The sequence below is a fragment of the Mesocricetus auratus genome, unplaced genomic scaffold (assembly GCF_017639785.1).
Source record: "Mesocricetus auratus isolate SY011 unplaced genomic scaffold, BCM_Maur_2.0 Super-Scaffold_100006, whole genome shotgun sequence".
Classification (NCBI taxonomy): domain Eukaryota; kingdom Metazoa; phylum Chordata; class Mammalia; order Rodentia; family Cricetidae; genus Mesocricetus; species Mesocricetus auratus.
Genome location: NW_024429190.1, coordinates 7,481,559 through 7,506,215, shown reverse-complemented (window position 1 = coordinate 7,506,215; position 24,657 = coordinate 7,481,559). Strand labels below are relative to the sequence as shown.

Sequence of the window (24,657 nt, the reverse complement as noted above, 5' to 3'; positions counted from 1 at the left end):
ATCCAACCAGAGCCTCTAGACCACTCCCCTACGGAGGAGCTGAGAAAAGCAGACGGACCCTCGGCTGCCCTCCCGGGCTATGTGGACCCCACCACTGGTAGATGGGGGAGGCTGTTTCCAGTGTCAGGGATGTGTGGGCTCCCAACATAAAAGGAGACAGAGAATACGCTGTCCCTATCAGAGCAAGCCTCAGCAAGCCAGGTGCCGAGGATCAAAGCGAGGAGCCACCTCCCAGCTAATCCCCGCCAGGAATGCTTCCTCCCCAGCATTGTTTGCCACTCCAGCACTCCACACAGGGTCCCGCACCCTCATGCCGGCAGGACCGAACGCCCCAACTTCCCCCAGACTGTCCGTCAACCCCACTTCAAAGGGGCCGACCTGGTGCCTCCTATCTCTGAGGCACAGAAAAGACCTGCTTTCTACTCTGGGGCTTGAGGCACGCATGCACGCACGCACGCACGCACGCTTTCAGCTTCTGGACATTCCAGCTAGCTCCTATTTTCTCAGTGAAATAACAACAAAAACGTGAAAGAAAACAATGCCAGCCCCCGATGCTGTCCAAGGACCTAGTGGACCAGAAGGGTGGCCCCAATACTGTCCATACCCCTCCAGGGTGGAATATACAGAAGAGTGGGGACACTGAGGCAGGGACAGGGAGATGTCCGTCACCCAGCCCCTCTGGCTCCTCCACCAGTGCTGCCCCAGCCCGGCGCATCTGATGTCTCTCTGACAGCGTGATAGTGGGGTCACAATAAAGCTGCCAGGGGTAGAAGGAAAACCAGGATAAACTGCCATGTGGGCACTGGCAAGACCCTGATCATAACAGAACAGTTCTAATAGCCAATGTGGCGTTTTAGGTGCCTGGAAGGGGCTGTGGTTATGGAAATAGGGTGAGTTTTCTAGAATGTGCAGACACCTAATCGGGCAACTGAAAGGCAGGGCTGTCTGGAATTATCACAGGAAGAAGCTGCAGGTGGAGGGAGGGAGGAAGGGAGGGAGGGAGGGAGGGAGGAGGGAGGGAGGGAGGGAGGAGGGAGGGAGGGAGGGAGGGAGGGAGGGAGGGAGGGAGGTTTGGGAAAGGAGGAATGAAGGAGAAAGCATGCAGAATGTTGCTCTTGCAGGGTTTCCTGCCAGAGCTCTTCTCTGTGGAGCCAATGAGGTTGTTAGGAGCATTATCGCCTTTCTCTGGGGAATGAGGAATTCCTACCTCTCTGGACCAGACAGATCAGTTACAGGAGAATGAGCTGATGGGGTGGGGAGGGGGAGTGGGGAGGTGTTCTCTCTTCTGCAAGTACAAACTTGCCCTTCAGCTTTCCTCCACGCAGTGAAGGAGGTCAAGACCCTAGGCAGATGCAGCCTCTGGTCATGGACTTCCAGCCTCCAGAACAAGCAGCTGAAATAAAGCTTTCTTTCTTAGCAACTGCCCACTCTCAGGTATTCCGTTATATTATGGCAACACACAATGGACTGAGATGGAGAATGTCCAACAGTCCTCACAGTGGAAGCCATGGTGAGTCCTAGTCACACCAGCAGTGACCTCTCCATCCCTCTGTCCCTGCTGGAGAGTGCCCTCACTTTATCAGGAAGCTCCCATCAGTCACCTCTCCATCCCTCTGTCCCTGCTGGAGAGTGCCCTCACTTTATCAGGAAGCTCCCATCAGTCACCTCTCCATCCCTCTGTCCCTGCTGGAGAGTGCCCTCACTTTATCAGGAAGCCATGGCAGCAGGGTGTGGTGTGCATGCTGAGACAGACACTACAAGGAGAGTGAGTGTCAGAGATACCTCCACACGAGTTCGAGGCCAGCCTGGTCTACAGAGCGAGTTCCAGGACAGCCTCCAAAGCCACAGAGAAACCCTGTCTCGAAAAACCAAAAAAAAAAAAAAAAAAAAAAAAAAGAAATACCTCCACACAGAGCTGGCTCCCCTCCTGAAATCTCGAAGCTGGTTATGACACCACAGAGTTTTTGAAGCCATGCAAGTGTCTAAAAAGCACTCACTGAGTTCACGTCTCCACATTCCAATGGCCAAGCAAGTCTGAAGTCCACCAGCATAGCAGCCTTTGGTGCAGACGGTCCCGCTACATGTAGGGAGTCAACCATACCCAGAGAGCAGGGATGCTCCAGCCTACACATCCTGTCCCAGCACTGCATGGCCAACCCTGTCAGTCATCCTGAAACAAGGCTTTTATACATTGCGGTCGTGGTCAGAGCGTTCATGTCTCCCCAAAGCTCACAAACTGAAACCTAATCTCCAAGACGGTGGCATTTGGAGGCTGGACACCCAGCTGTTCAGTTCGTTCATGAAGGTCCCATGTCAGGATCCTTAGCGAAGAGCTCACTGGTCCTTCTGCCTCGTGGGAACATATAAAAAGTACTCTCTGTGAAGCAGAGAACACACGGTTCCTACCAAACACAGTTGCCAGAGGTATCTTAGTCATGGACCACTAGCTTGCAGAAGCATGCGCCAAGCACCATCCATTTCCTTGTCCACATGCTAGGTAACCTCTAAGGCAAACTACAGCAGGACAGACAGATAAGATCTCATCCTATCCCAAATCCCCATAAGATCCTGACAATCCAAGGCCTTCTGTGTATTTGCCCACAGAACTTCTAGGCTTCGCTTCACACTAGGTCCCCACCCCGCCGGGCAACACCAACGTCAAGGTCATCTGATGGATCATTCTTGGCAAAAAATGTGCTCATGGGGCCTTGTGCTCATGGCCCTCTCCGGACTCCTACAGTCTTTCTATTAGTATGCCAGCAGAACTCTGCTGCTTTGAGGGATCAGAATCTCCATCTCTCAGTAGAACAGACAACTCCTCCTGTGATGCGCAGAGCAGTGTCCCTTCTGAGGTTCAAATCAGGCCACATGTCTCTTTTGTCTGGTGGGCCTGGCACAGTACCTAAGCCTCCCTGTCCTCAGTGAAGCGTCCAAAGCCAGTCAAGAGTCTCATAGGGTCAGGTGTGGGGGTGGTAAAAATGTGACTGCTCGACCCATGTGACATCCAGCAGGACAACTAGGGCATCTGTGTCCCTGCAGAATGACCTTGTGAGCCTGACCTCCAAGGCCGGCTCAGGGACAGCAAGGCCTTTCCTGGTGTGACTTCAGCATACAGCTCTGTGAGGAAGTTAAGGCACACGTGAAAGTCAGTGTGTGCCAACACTGAGGTGAGGGGACACAAGGCCTAGTCACATAGTCAGCAAGACTTTACACCAAGTCCCCTGAATGCTGACCTTCCCTGGGCTTCACCATCGTCTCTCAAAGGTTTGCTTTCCCTCCCATGAGCTCTTGTAAAATGTCTCATTCTGCATGCTTTTAAAATCATCTTGGGAATTGGGCAGGGCATTAAAGCAGGAGCGTAAGTTAAGATTCTGAGGGCTTTTGACTGGACAAGAGTGAATCCCAACCTCTGGGCACTGCACACACACATACACAGACACACACACACACACACACACACACACACGGGGGGGGGGGGGGAGCGGTGGCACACACGGGGGGGGGGGGATGGACGACAGACAGAAACAGAGAAAATTAAGATCAATCTTTAAAAAAAAGTAAGTGATTCTGTGGGCTACAGTTTTGACGTGGAGATTAAAAGCACATTCCTAGAGTAGAGCAATGGTGCAGTGGCTAAGGTCCCTTTGCTGTGCTTCTAGAGGACCTGGGTTCAATTCCTGGCACCCAGGCACACCCACTCAGGTCATCTACCACCATCTGTAACTCTAGTTCGAAGGGATCTGATATCTCTAGTTCGAAGGGATCTGATATACTCTCTAGCTTCTACCAGCTCCTCTCTCTCTCTCTCTCTCTCTCTCTCTCTCTCTCTCTCTCTCTCTCTCTCTCTCTCTCTCTCTCTCTCTCTCTCTCTCATACACACACATAAACCTACTTTTTCTTTGCTTGTTTTCTTTCGATAGGGGAAATCAGGGTCCTACCATGTAGCCTTAGCTGACCTGGAACTCACAGAGATCCACCTGCTTCTGTCATGCCTGGCCTAAGAGAAATCTCCCCCCCGTACTTGTATTTACTGCTGAAAATGGTCAACGTCCCCAGCCCTAAGTGCTGCCCACCTGCCTTGTAGCAAATGCATGATGAACACTGTTTCTTTGCAATCACTACAAGGTGTCAGAAAGCAGTCCAGAGAAGATTCTGTCCAGCTGGGCCAAGGATGAGTTCAGACTCCTTTCCTACTTCACAAATCACTGAAACATTCTAAGAGCTCACAGCCTCCATCCCAGCATCCAGACACATACGCAGTACTCAGAGAGGCAAAGCCACCATTCCAGGGCCACTTGGCGGCCCCTCAGCATGCCTAGTCCACGCATATCAGCTGCTGGATGTAGCTAGCCAGCAGGACCCAGACTCAGAGAGCCATCTTCCAACAGCAGTCATTCCGGCAAGAATCAGCTAATGCTATGTGTCTGGGGATACAAGAGACAGTCTTATGCATATGCCTCCCCTCATTGTTTCTTGGAACACAAATGGACTAAGACATGACCACAGAGTCAAGAGCCAGCAACATTCAATGGGGGCCATCCCAAACCAAGCGATAACCCCAATGCATGGATACCCTGAGCAAGTAACTCCAAATGGAGTATACGAAAACCAAGAACAGCAGGGGACCTTGCTGGAAGCATGGAGCCCCTCCTACCTGGGCTCCCCCTTTTAAAGGCTCTCAAACCTAAGCCGAGAATAGACATTCATTCTAAGTGAAGTCTAAACAGTTAACAAGAGCAAAGATTCGAGGCCAGCCCCAACCCTGATATGCACCAAAATCCCTTCATTCATTGAAGAGCTCACGCCACACTCCCTGGCAACAGCATCTGTCTTGGTTTGCTTCTGACTACTGTGATAAAACATCATGACCAAAAGCAACTTCCGGACACAAGAGTTTACTTCAGCTCACAGCTTGCAGTCAGCCACGAAGGGGAGTCAGGACAGGAACCTGGAGGCAGAAACTAGAGCAGAGACCATGGGAGAAAGTGACTTACTGGCTTGCTCATCATGGTCTGCTCAGCCTGCCTTCCCGTACAACCCACAGGCATGGCACCATCTGCAGAGGGCTGGGCCCTTCCACGTCAATCATTAATCGACTTGCCTAAAGGCCAATCCGGTAGTAGAGCCATTTTCTCAACTGAGGTCCCCTCTTTTCAGATGGCCTGAGCTTGCGTCAAATCGACAAAAAAACTAACTAGGCACAACTGACCCCTTGCCACCTTGCCATGCAAATATGTTACCTTCCTTTCTTGTTTGTTCCCAAACTCTCATGGCAATATCAAAATACAAAGCATGGCACAGCTTTCGAAAGTCCCAGTCTTTAAAAATCCAGGCCCTGTAAAATTCAGTCTCTTTAAAATATCCAATGTCTCTTTAAAAATCCAGACTTGCTAACAATTCAAAGTCTCTTAACTGTAGGCTCCTGTAAAATCAATAACAAGTTACATACCTCTTGTTACAAGAGGAAGGAGCCAGAGCACAGCCACAGTCTAAGCAAAAGCAAACCCGACATCCGGCAGAAGAAATGAAATCATGGACTCAATGCCCCACATCTGGGATTCACTCAGGGTCTGTGGTGCTCCAGTTGAGCCTCTCCAGCTCTTGCCCTTCACAGAGCTCACCTCACCTCATAGGCTCAGGCCAGCTCCACGCCACAGCTGCTGCTGTCCCTGGCAGTCACCCCACTGTCCTGGACCCTCCGGTACGCTGGGGTCTTCACAGGCTGCAGCTACACTTCCTTCGGGGACTCTGATCCTGTCACAAGAGCTAAACCTCAGCCTCTCTCCATGGCCCCCCCCCACCTCAATCCCAAAGTCCCACTGCAACCGAGGCTGCATCTTCACCAGTGGCCTCTCCTGGCCTCTCACAGTGCCAAGGCTCAGCTGCTCCCCGCGACCCCTTCATTCCAGCATCTCTCGTGCTGCGAACACCAGCGCCACTTGGAAGACTGTTACACATTACCAGACAGCTGCCAGCCAGTGCGAGATGCATCCTTGGTCTCCTCTGGGCCACAGCTTCTGTTTGCCGACCACGAGGAAACACTCCGACATTGCACCTCGATGACACTGGTCTCTTCCTAATCCCAGCTGATTCCCCAGCCCCAGCTGACCACCACTGATCGTCCCGTAAGGCAAAGGTTTCGTTATATCACACGAACATCCTTGATAGTCTTTTTTGCTTCTGAAACTTCACAAGCCAGGCCTCCATCGCCTGCACTGCTCTCGGCCTCCTACGTTCCCACAACACCTCATTTAGCTCCGCACACTCAATGGCTTTTCCAGCCAGTGTTCCAACCTCTTTCCCAGGCCTCCCCGAAACACACAGTCAGGTCTGGCGCAGCAATTCCACAATCCTCATAGCAATTTCTGTATTAGTTATGGTATCCAGTGCTGTGATGAAACATCATGACCAAAAGTAACTTGGAGAGAAGAGGGTTTACTTCAGTTTCCAGCTTAAAGATCATCATTGAGGGAAGTCTGGGCAGGAACTCAAGGCAGGACCCTGGGGCAGGAGCTGAAGCAGAGACCACGGAGGAAGCTGCTCATTGGTTTGTTCTCTGTGCATTACTCAGCCTGCTTCCTTGTAGGCCCCAGGACCACTTTCCCAGGGTTGGTACCACGTACAGTGGGCTGGCCCTCCCAAGTCAATCAATGTAAAAAGTGTCCCACAGCAGAACCAGAAAAAAACCATCCTGAGTGAGGTAACCCAAAACCAGAAAGACAAATATGGTATGTACTCACTCATAAGTGGACACCAAACATAAAGTAAAAGATACCCAGCCTACAATCCACAACCCCAGAGAAGCTTGAACCCTCTTCCAGGAACAGATGGAAGCAGACGCAAAAATCCACAACTAACCAATGGGCCAAGCTCCTGGAGTACAATCGAAGTGAGGGAGGAGCGACAATATGAACAAAGGAGTCAAGACCATCATGGGGAAACCCAGAGAATCAGCTGACCCGAGCTAGTGAGAGATCACTGACTCAGGTCTGACAAATGGGGAATCTTCATAAGACTGAACAAGACTCCCTTAATATAGGTGACAATGGTGTGACTGGGACAATATATGAGGCCACTGGCAGTGGGTCCAAGACCTAACTCTAACGCACAAACTGACTTAGTGGAGTCCATTCTATATGGAGAGAAGCCTTGCCCAGCCTAGACACAGGGGTGTGGGGTTGGAGAGGTGCCGTGGTCCTACCTCAACGAGATGATGGGACGACTTAGTAGACTTCACATGAGAGACTTCACTCTCTCCAGGGAGCAGATGGAAGGGGGAGGGGTGGAGGGAGTGAGAGGAGAAGAGGGAGGGGAACTGGGATTGGAATGTAAAAAATTAATAATTAAAAAAAGCGTCCCACAGACTTGTCTACAGGCCAATCTTATGGAAATACTTTCTCAATTGAGATTGCTTATTCTCAGATGACCCTAACTTCTGTCAAATTGACAAAAAAAAAAAAAGGACCAGCATGTTCCCCAAAGGACTTTTAACACACTTGTGACACACACCTTTAATCCCAACACAGAGGCAGGCAGATCTCCGAGGCCAGCCTGGTCTACAGAGCAAGTTCCAGGACAGCCAGAGCCGTTAAACAGAGAAACCCTGCTTTGAAAAACAAAAAAAAGTATAGCCCAGAAATTACTGAAAGTACAAGTAAAAAGCATTTCTAAAGGTAAGTCACATGTTCCTGCATCGTGGCCCAGTTTAGGATGGAGCAGGCTTACCAGGAGGGCTGAGGTATGGCCTTTGCTACCAGGAGGCCCCTCTCAAAGAGGACAGTGTCACCTATGCTCAGGATACCTGATCTTCCCACTAGGGAAGACCACCCCCAGCAGCCTCTCTAGAGTCTGGTCACCTGCCTGGCATCAGCCATGTGGTGACGAGGGTCCAACTCCTGACAGCTATCAGACGAAGCCAAAGTGAGTGGAATTTTGGGAATCTGTCCCATGCCCATGTGCCATCTAGCTTTCTGAGTCCTGCTCTTTTCTACCTCAGTCACCGACCTTGGGTGAAACAGGCCTGGCATCTGCAGATAGAGGGTTGTTTTAGGACTTACACATTCTCCCTCTCTGGTAGTAAGCAACAGCAAACAGTCAGCTTTCTGATAGGCTTGACAACTGAAAACGGAAAGAAAGTTGCTTATGGGCAGTCAATGGGTTGAGTTCCTTGATCAAACCAAGTCTGATATCCACATTGCTTTGGGCTGTTCTAGTTATGCAGATCAATACATGTAAATCAGTAATGCTCGGTAGACTTAAAGAACACAGCATTACTGAGGGGAAGTCAACTCTCCAGGGAACCCAAGATAATGAAATGAAGAAAGCCAAGATAAGTCCCTGTGAAGATTCCTTGGCTACATCAAGATACACAGTGCCCAGACATTAGACAGCCATTGATGTGAAGGGATTCTTTAAATATCAATACTTAGTTGGTAAACTCTGATTAAAGGGGGAGGGGGACGGGGGCTCATCTAATCAGGTGAAGACCTAAACAAAAGAAGAAAACCACAAAATAAAAGCCCTGAGGCTCCAGGAAGAAGCGATTCTGCTCCAGATAGTTTCAGACACTTCATTACAACCTCAAGGCCTGCTAGAACAGCTGGGCTTCCAGCAAGCATGGCGGCTCCTGCCTATCATCCCAGGAGTCGGGGGCAGAAAAAAGAGAATGACTATGAGTTTGAACACATGGCCTGGGTTAAATAACGAGAATCTGCCTCAAAAGCAAAGCTGCCTTCCCAGATTTTAAACTTGCCAGCCCTCAGAATTCCATGAGAAGACTCATGTGTACGTGGCTGGACAGATGGACAATCCTCAGGGTGGAGCAACTCCACGAACGAGTTTTTGACTGATGACGGTGCAAGAGCAACACACACCCAGCAGACACTGTCCTTGGAACCATGGGTTTGGATCTGTTTCTGGGCCAGCAGCATAGAGATGCAGCACTCTCTCCTGACACTGGGCAACAACGGCCCCGGTAGCTACAGAAGCATGAGGGAAGGACACCACTGATCCACGGGACAGAGTGGCATTCAGTAGGCTGAACTGATTACACATATTTCCAACTTAATATTTTCAACTTAAAGTAGCTTGCGGGGAAATGGTCCCATCATTAAATCAGGGAACATCTGTATATGAAAACATCCTGCCGGTTCTGCTTCCATGGAAACCCTAATTGACATTCTTCATAACTAAGCCCCTAATTGCCTCCTCCTCTGACCCACGCAGCACCTCCTGCTCTGTGCACACATCCCCTTCTCATGGAGTGGCTCACGTGTCCCTCTGGGTACCCAAGTGCTAAGCAACTAGGCTACCTTGGGGAGGAGATGTTCCCATCTCCCACACTAATGACGCTCGTTCCACAGCTTTGAGGCTCAGACACGCAGAACTTCCGGTCCTTAGAGCAAAACGCCTTAAGAGGAGGTGAGGGAGGGAGCCAGGTTTAAATAGGAGCAAAGCCTGAAAACGCGCTGGCCCCACACGGCTGTTTTCTAACCTTGGGCAGGAGTTGAAATTGGGTGTTCAGGGAGCAAAGAGTGCCCCCTAAGTGTGAGAACGGCAGGCAGGTGCATCAGAACCTACAAGAGTACCAGAGATTAGGACAAGGATGGAGCTGATGGACCACCGAGGAGACAACTGGAAATGCAAAGCTCCCTGATTCAGTGTCTTCCCTCGGGCTTCACTGAACATCACTCACTGGGAAGGGATTAACCCAGATGAATGGTTCTAGGCCTCACCCAGCCAACCCCGAGAGTCTGACGCAGGTCGTGGGGTAGCCTAGGCAGGTGATCCTAATAGTTACCACTGCAGTGCTGGCTGCAGACTTGACTTCACAAATCACTCAGTTAAACATCCAGAAACATGGGCTCTTGCTCGGCACGGCTTAGCCACTTGTTTGCCACACCCGAGAGGTAAACACTCAGGAAGTATCTCCCATGACTGCGAAAGCAAGCACATTACCGCACCATGCAGCTTGCAGGTGATGCTACCTGAAACACTTCAGAGAATCATCACCGAGAATGGAGTAAAGGAAAGCAGAGTACAGCTGGGAAAACAGCTCGGTCAGTAACTGCTACCCCAGGATAGCTAGAGGAGCATGAGCTCGAACCCCAGAACTCACACTACAAAAGCCCTGCATGGAGGTCTGCATTTGAAGTCCCATCACTGGGGAGGGGGACACAGGCAGAGGCCTGGGCTCTCTGTCCAGCCAACTAACCTAAGAAGCCAACTCTAGGTCAGTCAGAGATCCTGTCTCAAAAACAAAGGTCCAGGCCGGAGAGATGGCTCAGAGGCTAACAACACTGACTGCACTTGCAGCGGACAAGAGTACCCAGCACCCACAGGGTGACTTGTAACCACCTCTACTCCAGTCCCAGGGGATGCAACACCCTCTTCTGACCTCCTCAGGCTCAAGGCAGGCACATGGTGCACATACATACAAACACACACACACACACACTCGCAAAACTTCCATACAGAGAGAATAAAATAATATTTTGATTTTTTCTTTTTAATGTATATTTGTGTGTATGAGTAGGTCTGCCAGAAGAGTGTGTCAGATCCCAGAAACTGGAGTTACAGGCAGTTGTGAGCTTCCCAAAGTGGGTGCTTGGGACAGAACTTGGGTCCTCTGGAAGAACAGAACATGTTCTTAACCTCTGGGAGAAACCTTCAAGCCCCGCATAAATAAATCTTTAAATAGATTAAAAAAAAAAAAAAGAAAGTCAAGATAGACAGCACCCAGAGACCAACACACAAGGGTGACTTACGACTTCCACCCCATGTATCTATGCGCACGTGCACACACGCGCGCTCGGGCACACACACACACACACACACACACACACACACACAGAGGCAAACTAAAAGAATATATGCAATACATGCTGGACTACAGTGTTTTCTAGATGGATGAGCTTGCTGCCCAGATAAAGTGGATTGGTAAGCAACAATCTACTTGGAGAACAAGTGTTCCTAAAGAGCTTAACAGCAGACTGGCATGACGGCCCGCCTCTAACAGCAGCACTCGGGAGGCAGAGGCAGGACAGTCTCTGGGAGCAGAGGCCAGCCTGGTCTACCTGGTCTAAACTGGGCGAGGCCCGTTTGGTTCTTTTAGTCACCACCGATTAAAGCAGTCCGCCCTTCATTGCAGCTTCCTTTTCCCTTCACGCTAAAACCCAGATGCGGTGAACAGCAGGTCTCAGAATGGGTGCAACAGCTGAAACACCAAAGCCACCACCCGGGACAGGCGAGGTCCACTTACGTGGCATCAAGCAAGCAGGGACAGAGCGTGTGAGCTGGAAGGAAGCAGGGGTTGGTGATGAGAGCACGATGGGGGGTGCCCCCGACCTTCAGTCCCCAGGATACCACCTTGACACTGGGTGGTGGCAGGACCATTGATGCCCAGTCCTCAGGGTGCACACAACCCTTCTGTGACAGGGAGATTCCCCTGACCCCTGAGAAAGGAGGTACCCCAAAGATTTCCCTGGCTGTCTTGCTCAGAGAAGGCCCTCAGTATCTACATCAGAAAGATGAGTGACAAGGCCAACACTGCACTATCAGTCATAAAACAGGTGACTGGCTTGACGTGGCCATGTGGTCCAGATGCTACACCACTCACTGAAGACAGAGACCTGAGACGGCCAATGGGAGACAGGGCAGTAGCAGGTCACGCCTACCATCATCAGTCACAAGCCCCACGTCAGCGTCTGGTCCCAGGGACGTTCAAGGGGACCGTGAAACAGGCAGAGATCTTGACTGTCACCGCACGTCAGCATCAGCGGGGCCATAGAACACAGAAGCAGGGGCAGGATGTATCACTGGCAGAGCTAGGAGCCATCCTGCCCTGTCCGGAAAAGCAAGCACAGTTCGAGGAGCATCCGGGCAATTCTGCAGCCTCCAAGCCTCCTTGTAAAAGTTTTTGCTGATGTTTATAGCCACAGGTACCTCAGCAAAGCCTGTTCGTGGGGCATCCCTGGGAACCCCCCACTAGATGTCCTGGCTTAGAGAACTTGGTGGGTCACTCAAGTCACACAGGGAAAGGAAGCCTAATCCTTTGGCCCCCTAGGGAGAGAAGGCAGCCAGCGAGCCGGTGACATGCTAGCAGGCATCAGGCCTGGGAGAAACGGGGACCAAGGCTCTGGCCCTGTGAGCCACAGGCAGCAAGCCAGAAATTTCAGGAGAACTTAGTAAAGCCAAGGAGACCTGGGTCTGAGAGAGGCAGGACCCAGCAGCTCCTGCTGGGTCTGTCCAAGTGCGGGCAGCCATGTGATCCCATAACAGTGGCCATCTGTGGACTTCTGGTTTGGGAGGGCTCAAGGTATCTGGGGTCCAACCACATAAAGGAATGAGGGGTGGGGGAGAGTTGAAGAACACAGAAGGAAATAAATGACTGTTAAAGCTCATAGCCTCAACAACAGCGTCTGCCACTGCCTCCACCCCAAGTGCAGGCCTGCCATTCACCCCCACCAACCCACAGTTTCTCAAGCACACACAGAACAGTGTGTGATGGGAACCCAGGCAGAAGCTGGGAGCTCTGACCATATGACAGCAGTTATATGCGTCCCTCCCTCCATCCCTCCCTCCCCCTTCCCTCCCCAGGGTCTAGGCTATCCCAGCTGACTGGCACAGTACTCCTAAAGAGGCTGTATCCTTTGAAAAAAGCCAACTGGATCAAGCCAGGAGGGGGATTCTGGGACATGCTCACAGGGGGTGAGCCGTAGGCCACAAAGTGGACAGGAGTTCCTGCTGCCCCCTCATCCACTCCTCATCGAAGCCGGCTAGCTGGTCCACTTCCAGGAACCACTGCCTTCATAAAAATATCTCTGTAAAATTCTGCTATCTGTGTGGTCCTGAATGCAGGATCCATGGACACGATTCGGATAACCTCAACAGAATGTGAACAAGTGTGTGGGGAGACCCCGGCTTCACATCGGGCTCTACGGGATGCCTGGCATCTTTGGAGAACAGGACCTTCACTTAGACGTTAAACAAGAGGTTGCACGCTTACTGGTGAGTCTGCATTAAGACTGGAGCTCATTTTGAGATGAAGACAAAGGAAATAATTCTTGCCGTTTTGCTGTATGGATCTCAGGGAAACCGCCCCACACACTACCCAGAAAGAACAATTCTTTTGTGCAGCCAGCGTAGTTAAGTACCGTCTTTGTAGCTGCAGTTCGCAGCAGGGAGTCTCACAGGCATTCCTCACAGGCATTTGCTGTCAACTTTCACTAAGACAGATAGTCACTGGAAATGTGGCTAATTTCCAAGAAAGCAACGCTAGGCTAGATTCCCCAAATCTGTAAGAAAGTACAAATTACCCTTTTGAATGTTAAAGACATACATTGCAAGGCAAAACTCCAGGAAAGAAATCATGACCCTGGAAACATTAATGAAACCCTGGGAAAATATGCAAGTTTACACTCACCCCCAGCCTCACACTGTCCTTTCTCGTGAAGATAAGCTAGAATGTTCCCAGCTGGGCACAGAACTCCAGGCATCCTACACACACTCATGCCAAGCACGCGGGCATCAGATAAGGGTAAAAGCAAGCCTGTGAGGCAGGCGATGCCTGGCCCAAGGACGCGAAGCTATCTCTTAAGTCCTTCCAAAACTCTTATCACAGTGAGGAAAAAAAAAAGAGCCCATGGCCTTGGTTCTTGTTTCAAACTGCAGTGATGAGTGAGAGATCAAACATGTCACCACCCACTTCTCAGGGCGTACGAGAGGAGGGACACAGCTACTTCAGTCACAGGATGTGAGCATGCAGACCTGTGACAGCCAGAATGCCGGCTTAGACCATCCTGGAGGGGACAAGGCCTTGACCAGTTAGGCGGCGGGGGTGGCACTGGCCTTCTTATAAAAGGCCTCTTTGGGCCCAGTGCCCTCCCCGAGAGGAAATCACATTAGAGGAAAGAAAGGCCACAGGTGTGCCCTTAGCGTTTATTTAGGAAGGCCCTTGGGTGCCAACCAGACAACCCCTAACCACTCAGCAAGGTCCTCCATACTGATATGTCTTCAGCATCACTTCAGAGGAGTCTGAGGACAGTCCCAGAGCCGCCTGGCAACACAGGGCAGAGGCAGGTGTGTGTGCCACCTTATCCCTAAGAAGTGTCTCCTGCTCCATCTCACCCCCAAAACAAATAGGCCAGTTTGTCCCCAGCAGCTCCAGGCCGAGGCCCTCCTCTTATTTGCACAAAACCATCTGGCACCACAGGAACCAGAGAACTGATGCTCCCAGGGCACGTGGGTCTGACGACAGGCAGAACATGGCGGAAACAATGAAAGGGCGGACAGTAGTTCCAGAGGTTAAAGGGACACGGGACAATAGCAGTTACAGTCAGCCAAAAGTCTCTGTCAGCTCAGCTCCACTCACGCTCCCAGCTCATGCTGGCACAGAGAACTGAAGCCCAGTCTCTGCGGAGCTGGGCTTGGGCTGGGCTGGGCTGAGCTGGGCTGGGCTGGGCAGGGCTGGGCTGGCAGTCGGTACACAGCCGAATTCAGAGGCCTCACTTGGATGCAGCCCCAGCCACACAAACACCCACAGGACCAAAGTCAGCACTGATGCTCCGATGTGTGTCCAGCTCCATCAGAGCGCACTGCTGGTCACAGGTGTCTGAGTCCACCCAGGAATGCTGGTCACAAGTGTCTGAGTTCACCCAGGAATGCTGGTCACAGGTATCTGAGTTCACCCAGGAAGCCCAAAACCAGGACAACTAAACTAGTCTGCGCTCCAGCTCAGAAGGAATGCAGAGCCTGGAGCTATGACTACAAGCCACATTACAGACTTTGCTTAGGCTATGTGCAGAATTATAGAGCACCCAGCGACACAGCCAGCAGTAGCCAAAGAGGATTTGGGTTTTCTTTTTTTTCTTCTTCTTCTTCTTTTGGTTTTTCGAGACAGGCTGTCCTGGAACTAGCTTTTGTAGACCAGGCTGGTCTCGAACTCACAGAGATCCACCTGCCTCTGCCTCCCGAGTGCTGGGATTAAAGACGTGCGCCACCACCACCCAGTAGATTTGGGGTTTTCGGAAAGAAGCATCGACAAGAATCACTTACAAATCAGCCCTGAGTTTGAGGGTCACCACCGCGAGCATTCTGTGAAGCCATTTCAGGCACTCATGTAAACACAGTGGGAACATGGGGCATACTTAGGATGGGGAGGCAGCTTTGGGGAAACCCCGTGCAATGACTATACACTATGCTTCTACCACGGAGCCTCTGAAAACGGCTGGACAGGAGGACAGCAATGACGTGCCATGACGTGAAGGATTACAGTGGGGGCAGAATCGTGCGTCCTCAATCATTCCGAGGATTTTATCATCTCTAACAAAATGGCTCAAAGGAGCAGAATGTGTGTGCTGGTGACCCATACTTTTAGATTATTCCTACTAAAACAGGGGCAGGGGTGGGGGAGTTAAAAGAATGAGACAAAGAACTCTTATGTGTTGCTGGATACTCATCGGCTCAGTTTCTTAATTGTTATGAGCTGATTAAAATTACACTCTTGCTAGAGAAAGGTCTCTGAGGAACATACAAGGAAATCGAGGTACTCTGGAGAAATGAGGCTATGTGCAACAGTGCAGAGGTACAAGTGGCCTCCTGGGGACAAGGCCCACCCGCTACTACAGTTTGGATACAGTTTAGTGTATCTCCCCAAAGGGTCACATGCTAGGACCCTGAGTCTCCGTGTGGAGGTAGCTAGAGATAGGAATGTACATGCGAGAGGTGGAGACTAATAGAAGGAGACATATTATAGGTTATCTGTGTATTACAAGCTGTCACAGTTGCTCTCAGCTGCAGAGTGCAAGGTGGCTAGGCCACTGGGGAAACCGACATGGTAACATTAAGGTAGTCTCATGGGATCCTGTGTGTAGACTCAAGGGATCCTGCGCTATCAGAGAATAGCTCTGGATTACAATATGGCTTCCTGTCTGAAGGTGTGAACCTTCTCCCAGATGTGTTCCCATCACCATGCTGCCATCCTCCACCTGACCCTCACCAGAGTCTAAGGAGTACTGGACGTCCCCTCTCCAAAACGGTTTGCCAAACAAACCTTATTTTTCAAGGTCAGCCTGCCTTGGGTGTTTTGTTACAGTAATTCTCAGTCAGCTAACACACCCACCCACCTGTCCTTCCTTAGGAGAGGAATCCGGACCTAAATACTAGAGTCCACCCTGTCCTGCCCCCGACTCCTCCCATGCCCCAGGCATCCCTTATGCCTTCTTTACTGTGGGAACATGACAGGGACCAGGCTTCCCGTAAGCCAGCAAGGTGGTAGCCGTTCTTGCTTCACAGTCTGCACTCTCGGATCCCTCGAGACAACCTTCTCTAAGGTCGCTCCGCCCCCCTGAGACCACTGGGTACTGAGATTTGCCAGCCACATTAATGCAAGCCGTGTGGGGAGCTGCCCTGTGCCCCCACCCCCCGAGGTGAAGGGCGGAATCTGCCGATCTTCCCCCTTCTCCTGGGCCTTCTGCAGTTTCCTTTGGCTACTACATTAGGTGGTTGCCCGGTAGCTTCATTTTCTGTCTCCCTGCACCCATGTGGCCCCACCTCCTTCAACATCTCCTTGGAAGGAAGCTAGAGCTGACCACCTAAGTTGATCGGCTCTCTCCCTCTCTCCCTTTCTCCCTAGGGCCCACATTCCCACCTGCCCCAGGAGCCTAGAACAACCTGGGTGAACATGAGAAGGAGTGTCCCCCTCCTTCCAATTGTGCAAATGCTGAAGCTGGGAAAGGTCGTCCCTAAGGGGACAGGAGTCCATTTGTTGACACTTGCGGCTTGGAATTGTGAATGCATTCTTAGAGGATAAAAATTAACCAGCGCCACTCAAGAGCGCCAAATCAGAGCAAGCAAGGCTCTGCCTTATTCCCTCCAAATCTCGACTGAGGTAACCCTGTGTAATTGCGTTCATAGATCATAAGTGCTGGCATGTGGTTCCCAGACTGAACCATTTATCCAAATTAAAACCATTCTCCTGAAACAAAGTCAGACCCTTTTAATTGAGAATAAAACTGAGCAGCTCTGAAGGTGCTTACTCTCTCTCTCTCTCTCTCTCTCTCTCTCTCTCTCTCTCTCTCTCTCTCTCTCTCTCTCTCTCTCTCTCCCCCTCCCTCCCTTTCTCTCTCTCTTCCTTTTTTTCTCACTGAAAGACATCCTTCCCTCTTTCTCATTCCATTAATCACCAAGTTCATGCAGTCTGTCAAAACAACGTGGTAAGGGGCCTCCTTCTTCCTTTTCCTGCAGGCCTGGGTTTTACACTGTGGATGCCAGCCAAGGGCTTGAGGACAGTGAGAAGCCAGTGATCATACAGTGTTCTGGCTACAGTTTGGCCAGGTCAAGGATCGCTAAGGAGCCGTGGTTGCTTCTAACAGAAGAGAGAGCTGGAACAACCCAGTCATGTCCACAGTAAGCAGCGTTACCTCTCATCACCCAAATGTGGGAGCAGCTTCAGTGCCATTACCTGACAACTGGACCTGTAAGACGTGGCAGATCCACAACGGAGTCCTATGAAGCCTGAAGAAGGAAGGAATGGAAGGCAGGAGGGAAGGCAGGATAGTTGACACGCACGATAACATAGACGATTCTTCAAGGCATTACACTACTTGAAGCACGCCAGTCACAGGAGACACGCTGTGTGGTTCCACTTCCAGGAGGACCACAGAGCAGTCTAACTCATGGAGGCAGGAAGAATGGCAGTTGCCAAGAAGGTCGGGAGAGAACCAGGGGGCTAAAGTAGTTTTGCATGGTGCAGAGTTCTGGAGACCCACGGTGCAGACGGCTGCCCAGCAATGGGAAAGTTCTGAGAAGCATCGAGATGTCCACTTTCAGGGATTAAAATGCTAATGTTTACATCACATGGGTTTCCTCACCATGAAAAAGAAAATTTCAGTTCTTTAATTTCGGCTTCCCAGGGACATGACTAGCCTAAAAACCTACGTGCAAAGATACACACCGGTCACGACCAACAGACAGATGCTCACAGACTGTCAACAGCAGTTATTTTCAGAGTGGAAAATGCCTAAGCTGTCACAGTGTTTTTCACATGCAGGACAGAAAGTGAAGCAAACAGAAGGAGCTGAGCTTGGTCAAAACAGGCTCCCACGAATACAGTTTCAAATCAAACACCCCGCAAGGGCCCAAGGTGCTAGAGGGTTGGTCCCCAGACTGCCGTGCGATGAGGCGCTGGCAGAACCTTCAGGAGACTGAGGTGAGGAAGTCAGGCCATGTGGGGTATGTCCTCGAAGGGGATATTGGGACCCTTTGGGGGACCCTTTCTCTTTGGCTGTCTCCAGGTTGCCAGACCAAACTCCTACCATGGTGCTGCTCCCCTGCCACAGGCCAACTGACCACGAGCCAAACTCTCTGACAGCACAAGCCAAAATAAAATGTTCCTCCCTGGCACAGATGTTCTTGGGTGTGTTCCACGACGACAGAAAGCTGACTGACAGAGGACACCGAACCAGCTTCCTTAGCATTTTCCTAACCTCATCAGAGTCTACAAGGAGGGCAGGATTATAACCAGAAAGCAGCTAAAGCACAAAAACACATCCATTACCTCAAGAGTAAAACTCAGGACAAAACATTCCCAACCACCACCTGACTCTGCAGGTGTCTGCAGGGGTCAAACTAGACACTCCTGTCCCCATCCTCCGTCACTCTGACCACCCCTTCCAGACAGGGATCTGACAACACACCCCAAACCAGTAAATCCTTCCAGCAGCAGGCAGGCCGCTTTTCAGACCCATTCGGCACGGGGCATTTAGCAGGAACAAACTATTGGACCTGAAGCCAGTAACAGCTAGAGCTACAGTCACCCAGAACCCTGCTCTGTTGGCAGTGCCTGGAGGTCAGGAGAGGGCTGCTGAAGCTTGAAGTCTTACTTCAGGTTTGTGAGATGCCAGAGGCTGATCTGTTTAGTTCCCTGTACACATTTCTGATCTATTTTCAAAATGGCCAGCACAGAGTAAGGTGATGGATTACTAAAGTAGAGAGGAACGCCAGGACCATGCCGAGGGAGGCCTTTGTTCTGGAAGGAATGTGCACAGGCTCAGACACCCTGGCTAATGGCCCAGTGTGGCCCCAGGGCTGCTCGCCCGCCCGCCAGCAGGCCAGATGTGGGCTTGCACAGTTCATTGTGGGCCCGCAGTGAGGCTGCAAACTGCAGCTGTGCTCCAAAGTAATGAGGAGAGCCAGGATTCCTGAACCCTCTGGCGGGAAATAACAGGCTCCTGTGAGCCTGGAGGAGGCCCGGCTTGCCTGTAAAAAGAGAAGCAACCTACAAGGCCCTGCCCACACTTCCAGAGTGGTTTCTTTTTGATCTCCCAACTACTGGATGCTGGGACGTTAAAAGCATCGGGCCTTGGTTCCTATTTCTTATAACAGTTCCATTAAAAAACTCCACACAAGGAAGGGCTGGAGAGATGGCTCAGCGGTCAAGGCACTCGCTATTGCAAGGGATCTGAGTTCTGGTCCAGTCCCACACTGTGGCTCACAACCACACGGCTGTGGCATGCACACGCCATAAACACATGCTGGCAAGCACTCATACATATAAAATAAAAATAGATATCTTAAAATAAGTAAATAAACACAACCTACACACGAGGCATCGTATCACACTGTTTGCTAAGGAGGCAATTCTTTCATCTACTTGGAAGTGTGCCCTGGTCTACGGAGTGTGGCTTGCCTTTCAGTCATTAGCACGCACCTAGGTTAAAACTTCCTGGGCCCTCCTTGGACAGCTGTGATCAGAATTGCCAAAGGTATCTTCTAATATCTTTGAAAAAGAAGCAAGGCCTGCCTGTAAGGGTGTGTGGCTGTGATTATCTCTCTCCAAAGAGAAAGGGAAGAGGAAGACCCAGTAACTTAATGTGCCATAATTAGAGCTAAAAGGAAGGAAGAGAGATGTAAAGAAAAGCTGGCCTTGGTGTCAGGAAGCAGCTGGGACCAGAGTCCTGGCAGCAGTAGCTGAGACAGGCCAGTCCATTCAAACAGGGTGGGGCAGCCCTCCCAGGGGCTGAGGAAGTCCCTCTTCAGAGCCAGCACACCAAGAACTGCAGACACTGGACTCGCGGGGAAGCTGCCATCCCATGCTGCGGGCAGCTGACACTCCTAACACTTGCTGTCTCTTTCAGAAAGCAGAGACAAACCGCATGGGAAGTCAGCCTATGGGCAGGGGAGAAGCCAGCACGAGCCACAAGCACTGGGGAATGGGGTGCTCCCCAGCTTGGGGTGGACACAGAGATAAAGGTCCAAACCTGCTGTCGGCTGATGCCATCAAGGAATGCCTGAACCGCCCTGGACAGGTACTCCACAGGGAAACGTTTCCAGATCACCATCATAACTCTTGCAGCATAATCTTCCGCTATGGTTACCCGTTTGAGACAAAACATATTCAAGCCAGCTTAATGTTCTTGTCTTAAAAGATGGGCACACACCTTTGGGATCTATAGATCATTATGATGACCCCGGGAATTGCCACTTTGATTCAGCAAGATAGCTCAGCAGGTGAGAGTGTCTGCCTGATGACCTGATCTCAATCCCTGGAGCCTACACGATGAAAGGAGAGCGCTGACTTCACACACAGGCCACGGAACACATGGGCACGCACTCCTTCAGAATACGTAAGCAAGTAAACACATAGTTAAAAGAGAACAGTCCCCCTTCTCGACACACTGCAGCATTCTGGGGGCTCCTAATTTGTGTTGTCTTTCATGTCCTAAACAAGATGGCCCCAATCACCGATTCTCCTCTCTTCACTGCCTTTCCTCGTGTGGCAAAGGCAGTCCCCATTGGGCATCTGTGCCACCACATGAGGAACCCTAAGCGTGGCTATGCTGGGGACAGGTACAAAATAGGAACCAGAATCAGCCATGGTGGCTCATATCTGTAATTCCAGCTCTTTGGGAGGACACGGCAGCAGGATCACCAAGAGTCCAAAACTGCACGAGCTATGTAGCAAGATCCCATCTCTAAAAACAAATACAAACAAAACGTTCTCTGTGAATAGATGTTCTGTGCGGACGTAGTGAGCCATACAACAGTTTGTGCCACAGGAAGACCGACGCAGACACTGAGGACCACCCCGGGGGATTCTGAGCTTAGCACATGTCCCTCACCACATGTCCAAAACACTCCTGAAGCCAAGACTTCAAAAGAAAGTTCCAAGAAACTTGGAAATGTACACATACTTTCACAAGAAACAGGCATCAAGAAACTCAATGTCGCTGTCCCTAAGCTGCACTCAGCAAACTATACATGTATGGAACACGGGGGCAGTTATGACAAAATACGGCCCCCGACGCATGCTCAGTAAGAATGGATGCATACATCTTGTCTTGGGATTTACTTTGTTTAAACCTGAACTCCTTCGGTAGTCCTGGTGACTGAACCCAAGCTACACAAGAGTTCCACCAAAAGATACACCCCACCCTTGTGGGTTCTAGAATGAGGTACACACTTCTCCTCACCCACTGTCAGGAATTTAAACACTAGCTCCACGTGGAGACGCCAATGAGGATGCATTTGCTTTGTTATGTACACCAGCAGCCACTGCTCTGACTGGACATCACTCTCCTCTCTGAGTTAACCAAAGGCCTACTCAAGCAGCTAACCTAGCCCCTTTATTCTAGACAAGCAGACATGGCAGCAAAGGTCTCTGAGTAGACGCGGCTCCCTCTATGTCATTAGGTCACTGCGGGCAGGCTTCTTTCCACCTGTTCCCCATTGCTTTTCAGGGTCCCACAAGAAGGAGGGCCAGGGTCAATGAACATCTTAAAGAACTTTTGCCTAGCTCCAATATATCCATTCCAGTTTCTGCCACATGGAGCTGACCTACCAGCCTCCACCCAGCCGCAAAACAGAAAACAGACAGCAGTCTATCCGAGCCCCTGTGAGGGGTTGTTGGCAAGGACACAACTGAGACATTCATTGGGCAATGCCCCTGACCACCTGGCAGGTGGTGGTCCTGTAAAGAGCATTCTGTTTGCAAAAATAAAAACCAAGAGCTATTTTTGCTAGTAGCACCCAGCCCTCCCACGTCCAAGTTCAAACACAAGGTCAGAACAAACTTCCCTTCCTTTGCTTCCAGCAGGCTGATCCTAAGCCAGGGGCAGGTCGCAAGCAGACAGATCACTAGTAGCCCCGTGCTTTGGAAACTTGATTGGAATTTTCCGCATCTGTAAAACGGATCCTTGCGTCCTGGGCAGACAGAAGCTTTGACTGCCAGAGAGAGGTCCAATGTCTTCCTCTTGGGTATTTTCCACTGCACCTTCTTGTATTATGACCTGGGTTACGGCTATGCCACAAGCAACAACTCCCTTAGCGCCTCCTGCAGCATAGTAACATTCTGACCTTGTGAACTTGAGCTATGGAGTAAACATTTGCTAGTAACTCAGTTTCAAAGCACAGTAGGCCAGAGAGACACTTTGTAAAAGCTAGTCCGTTTGCATTCAGAAGCACGGTGTTCTCTGAAGCAACCCCCTTCCTATCTTGTTCTCTGAAGCAACCCCCTTCCTATCTTCTTGCTGGTTATGATCTGTATAGAAATAGCTGCTGCCACCGATAAAGCTTCGGTAAAGGAACTAACCTCAGTGGAGGAAGTACTGTACGAATAAGCAAGAAAGCATCCACATCCAATTGACAGAGGAGGGTGGCAGCCCACCTGCAGGAGGGGAGCCAGAAGGCAGGCGTTCTCTCCCATAACTCCTAGCTACCCCTCCACACTTCAACATCGCGAACGGGATACCTGGCATTTCTTTACCCATGTGAAAAATGGTGTGATAATGCCCCTTCCTTGTTCCTTCCAAGAGTCACTTGGAAATAAATACATGCAGAGTTTAGTACACTCAGCCACCAGCCTTTACTGCCCTTGTATCACTCTGGGGGGTCACCATGACTTTGTCTGAGGTCCTGCTTCTTGCTTCTTGCCCAGTTAGCTCCCCAGGACCCAGCAAATGTACCTCCCTGCCCCACCGCCCCACCCCCACGCAATTATAGACACTCTCTAATACACATTCTAAGTCTTGGCCTAGCCTCCTCCATCTTCCAGCGGCAGCCATCCCCACCCCCTTCCTGGTCCTCAAGGTCTCCGCACAGAAAAGCCTTTCTTAATACTTGTTGATTGATTTGCAAATACAACCTCATAGGCCCAAAAGAGGGAGGCACCAAAACCGCAAGGACACTCAAATCTCACTTAAAAGCAAAGAAGTAAAAGCACTTTTAAAAATAATTAATATGAACAGACCAAAGCCTCAAGGAAATGTACCAAAATGTCAAAAGAGTTAGCTCTGTTGGGCTGGCTATACAGTATTACAACAGTTAACTTCTGTATTCCCTGTTTGAGGTGTGTTTTCAAAGTTCTATACATCCGGGGCTGGAGGCACACCTCAGAAAACAAAAGTTAGAGTGGGCTGTGACAGTGCCTGGGGCGTCCCAATCAGTTGTGATAGTGCACTCTACTGGTCCCACGCCCTAGAGGGAACTTTTTGTGTTCAGTCACGCTAGGGAGTCCGGATCACCTGCTGGCACCGGCCAGAATGCCAGTGGGGGAAGGAAGGAGTTCGGGGTCTCTTCCCGAAGCATGGACTCTCAAATCAGTTCAAACGAACGTCCTCAGTGGCAGAACACAGCACTGCACAGAGACCCTCCCTCTTGTCAGCTACAGCGCCCGCGTGCCAGGAGGCACGTGTCACAGGTGTCCCCCCCCTCACTCCCCCAGCCTGCGCCTGCACCCGTAATCCGAGGGATGGGAAAAGGCGCGATGGGACGGACCCCAGCCTCCCAAGCAATCGAAAGGAAAGGGAAAGAGGCGCACAGCGCACTTGCCTGGAAAAGGCGGGAGTAAAGTCCCGAGATATCCCATTGCAGCCCCAAGCGGCTCTCCGTCGCCCGGTCTCTAACTGTCTCAGGGAGCAAAGTCCGCTGGGCCGAGGCGGCGATAGAGCTGCTCCGCCCCCGCCCGCCTAGCACGGCGCCGGCGGCCCGGACCTTGCCGGCCCGCGCCCCAGCAGCGTCCCCAGCCGCGCTCAGCTCTGGCAAGCTGGCCCGCGCCGCGTCCTTTCCCGGGGACTTGACTGAGCCCCCGTCCCGGGATCGCCGCGGACCCCGTGGCCATCCCCAGCCCTGGATTCCCTAATGCCCTTCCCGGGTGCCCCCCCGCGCCCTGTCCCCGTACCCTCAACTGTCTCCGTGCCCAGATCTGGTGCTTGCGAGTCTGCGTCCCAGCTCCAAGACCCCGCACTCCCAGGGTCGGCAACCCAAGCGGGGTCCCAAACAAAGAGTGTGGCGGCGCGTGGACGCCCCTGCCCTGCTCCCGGCCTGGGTACCTGGGCGAACCCGCAGCGCGGTCCGGCGGGGCGATGGCCGAAGCGAGGCTGGGCTCCGAGCTGCTCGCGGGCGGGCCCGTCCTCCTGGCTGGCGGCCCGCGCCCGCCGCAGGGCCCCCTCGAGGCGGCTCGGGCAATCGCCACGAACGGCCCGCGCACCGGGGCCCTGCCGGTCACCTGGTCTCATCACCCTAACAAAGTCCTGAGCTACCAGGGGCAGTACCCCCCCCTCGGTTCCAGACCTGAAGGATGAGTTCTTAAAACGCCCTCCCACCAAGCTGGCCTCCCTGAGCACCTCGGGGCCCCAGAATTCTAGCGGCTCATCAGTTCCA

The 24,657-nt window shown here is 51.5% G+C and overlaps 1 protein-coding gene across 2 annotated transcripts in view; it reads right to left on the bottom strand.

The window, feature by feature from the left end:
* Positions 1–24,402, bottom strand: part of Tns3 (tensin 3) — a 233,842-nt gene extending 209,440 nt beyond the window's left edge. The window contains exon 1 of one of the 2 annotated variants that reach the window (XM_040746680.1): positions 24,327–24,402. The gene's annotated coding sequence lies outside the window, so the exon portion shown is untranslated. Of the gene's footprint in view, positions 1–24,175; positions 24,305–24,326 lie in introns of those variants that run through there. The other variant, XM_040746679.1, reaches the window with a different exon arrangement.
* Positions 24,403–24,657: the final 255 nt, after the last annotated feature.